Source organism: Macaca thibetana, chromosome 7 (genome assembly GCF_024542745.1).
Source record: "Macaca thibetana thibetana isolate TM-01 chromosome 7, ASM2454274v1, whole genome shotgun sequence".
In the NCBI taxonomy this organism is placed as follows: domain Eukaryota; kingdom Metazoa; phylum Chordata; class Mammalia; order Primates; family Cercopithecidae; genus Macaca; species Macaca thibetana.
The window spans coordinates 108057111-108059744 of NC_065584.1; positions in this window are offsets into that span (position 1 = coordinate 108057111).

Here is a 2634-nt window from a genome sequence, read left to right on the forward strand (position 1 = left end):
CTCCACAGCACAGCCCCGTGTGTAGCTGAGGCCTCAGTGGACACTGGAATTGGGGCTCAGGGAGGAGGGTCGCCCCAGATATCTCTGGCAGGCATGCCTCTGGCGGAGCCCACTCACGCTCCTGCCTCTCCTGCTCCCAGCCCTTCCTTTGGGTTTCGGCTGCATCCCACCAGCCAGCACCCCACCCCTAGCGCCCCTGGAAGATTTCATATCTGAGCTGGGTTGAAGGAGACAGAACAAGCCCCTGGGTGTCAATAACAGGGTTATAATTCAGCGGGATGAGACTGAACCCCCCTGGAGTCTCATAGCATTTTTCCAGCCCCAGCCACTTCATTACTCTATTGCTGACTGATGGGGCTCAGGAGAGCTGTGGTTCCAGCAGCTGCCCCACTGCCACACCCTGCTTGTGATTGATCAAACTGCAGTTGGGCTGAGCAAATTCATGCCCCTTACTGCCCACTGTGCTCTGTTCTCCCCTCCTTTTCCTTTTCTGCTCCTGAGGCTTCCGCTTTGGGCAGTGGAGATTCAGTCCCAGTTGCCACAGGCCTTGGGCTTGTGAGGTGCTGCTACCACTCTGGAAGCTGCAGACTCAGGTCTGCTTCTGCATTATGTGACCTTGGGCAGGGGGCTCACCCTCTCTGAGCCTCCATCTCCTGCCCAGAGCAATAAGGGGGTTGAGCCAATGTGCTCTGAGGCTTCATTTAGCCATGACTACTCTGTGGCTTATTTTTTGAGTCTTCAATGTGAATTTGTATAATGTTTCCTTCTAAGACTGTGACAGTGTGAAGGAATTGGGTGGGACCCGCTTTCCCTCTACTCCCCAGGAGTTCCAGGCAATAGGGGCATCACTCCTCCTTCCCCTTGGGGAACATGTTACTAGCCCCAGGCAGGTGGGCTGGTGACTCTCTTCAAGGTTGCCTTAGAGTCCAACCTATTAGGTCAGAGATCATGGGGGAATCCGATGCCATCCTGACTCGATCAATGGGAGCCCACAAAGGGAGAGAAGTGGCAGAGCTGGCCTGGCAGAGAGCCCAGAGCTGCCTCCAGTCTCTGCTCTAATTATGCCCACAGATCGCTGGATGCCTGCACACTCTAGAAGCTCTCTGGGGAAGGACATTTCACAGATGAGGGAATTTACCAGTCCGGAGTTTTATAAGCACAGTGCTGGGCCAAGTCACTCTCCTGAGCAGTTGTCAGTGATTTACCTTTCTTCCCAAGTAGGCGGAGATACTAACTAAAGGATGGCTGGGCCTCACTTTAATCAGCTGTAAAGAAGAATGATGATTTTCTAACAAGAGCTTTCTTTTTCTGTCTACCTTGAACACTCTATTTCTGGTCTTGTGAGACAACCCTCCCTGCTGACTGTGAGTAAAGGTGAGCCTCAGACACCATGTGATGGAGACAGTGCTCTGTCCATCAATGCCACAGCTCTGCCTGGTTCTAAGGTCTGCCAGACTCCCCAAGGGAGAGTGAGAGGAGCCTGGACTGCTAAACAGCATCCCCTGGGGCATTGACATTGCCTGTCTCTGGCCTGGGGAACCAGGTCTCATACACAATATTGGTCTGAATCAGCCCCAGGAAGGAGACTTCACAATCTCCCTGCAGCTTGGGGGTGGTCTGGGGAGAGGGGAAAAGCTGGGGTGGTGAGGGGAGGCAACCTGGGTTCCAGTTCTGGTTGTGCTGTTAATCATCACATGACCACAGACAAGTGCCTGCGCCTCTCTGACCCTCAGCGATGGCCCTGCACTCTCTTCACTGGGTGTTGAGAGGATAAACATGAGGCTAGGGTCCCAAAAGTATCTGGCGAAGATTTCTCTCCCAGCCCCTTGGTCAACAAATCCATGCCTCTATCTAAAGTCCATCCTCAAATCTCCAAGAAAATCAAATATACTTGGATTACCCAAACAAATTATAACTTTTCAAAGATAGACACAGAATGAAAAGTTTTTACAGCATGTAAGATGAGATTCAGCAGCGCGGTTGTGATAGATGAAATTGTTTCACCTCTCTACCTCTGTTGTGTTTTGTTTCCTATTTTAAAAAGTTTTGGTTGGGCGCCGTGGCTCACACCTGTAATCCCAGCACTTTGGGAGGCCAAGGCGGCAGATAGTTTGAGCCCAGGAGGTCAAGACCAGCTTGGGCAACATGGTGAAATCCCATCTGTACTAAAAATACAAAAATAATTAGCCGGGCATGGTGGTGTGCACCAGTAGTCCGAGCTACTGAGGGGCTGAGGCGGGAGGATCGCTTAAGCCCGGGAGGTTGAGCCTGCAGTGAGCCAAGATTGGGCTACTGCTCTCCAGCCTGAGTAACAGAGCGAGACCCTGTCTCAATTAAAAAAAAAAAAAAGTTTGCTCCTTTCTTTTCTGTTTTCATCTTTCTACTTTCTTGGGGCTTATTCTTTAGTTCTTTTTCTTCCTTTTTGAGTTAAATCACTGATATTTGCTTTAAATCTTTTATTTACTTTCATAAATTCATTGAAGGCCTTAGCCTTCCAAATATTGCCTTAGCTGCACCTCACAAGCTATAAATTGTATTTATAACCTTTTGTGGTTACTTTTTTCCAAATTTTTTCATTGTGGTAAGATATGCCTAACATAAAATGTATCACCTTAACCATTTTAAAGTGCAGGG